Raw genomic sequence first — 553 nt, forward strand, 5'->3', positions numbered from 1 at the left:
GGAGAACCACACCGCCCCCGCGACAACGCGGGCTCGGGGCACGCAGTGCGGCGCGGCCGCAACCCGGGGGGAAGCGCGCAGCGGCGGGCGACGCCGCGGCGTCCCGCGGGCCGCCGCCGGGGCACGCATCCCCGGGGCGCAGCCCCGCGCGCGACTCGGCCTCGGCGCGAGCCGCCCCGACAGGGCAAAGGGGGCCGGGATCGCCAGCGGGGAGCGGGGGCGGGGCCGCGGCTCGGGCCCCGGACGCACGGCCGCGGACCGGGAGAGGAGGGGGCCACGGCCGGACCGCCGCGGTCGCCGCCCGGGGCAAGGCGGCGAGACCGACGGCGCCCCGGATCCGCACCTCCACCCCCCACGACGGCCCACGGGACCGCGCGGCACGGGGCACCGCAAAACCCTCCCGAGACCCGGGTGGCGATCCCAAAGACCGCGTGCGGCACGAGGGATCTCCCCCAGAGGGACCGCGGCGGCGGCCGCGGCCCTCAGGCGCGAGCTCTCCTCGCCCTTCCCTTTACTCGCGGGCGGCGACCGGCCTCGGCCTCTCCCCCCCCCC

The sequence above is a fragment of the Oryx dammah genome, unplaced genomic scaffold (genome assembly GCF_014754425.2).
Source record: "Oryx dammah isolate SB20612 unplaced genomic scaffold, SCBI_Odam_1.1 HiC_scaffold_7141, whole genome shotgun sequence".
NCBI classification, from domain to species: Eukaryota; Metazoa; Chordata; class Mammalia; order Artiodactyla; family Bovidae; genus Oryx; species Oryx dammah.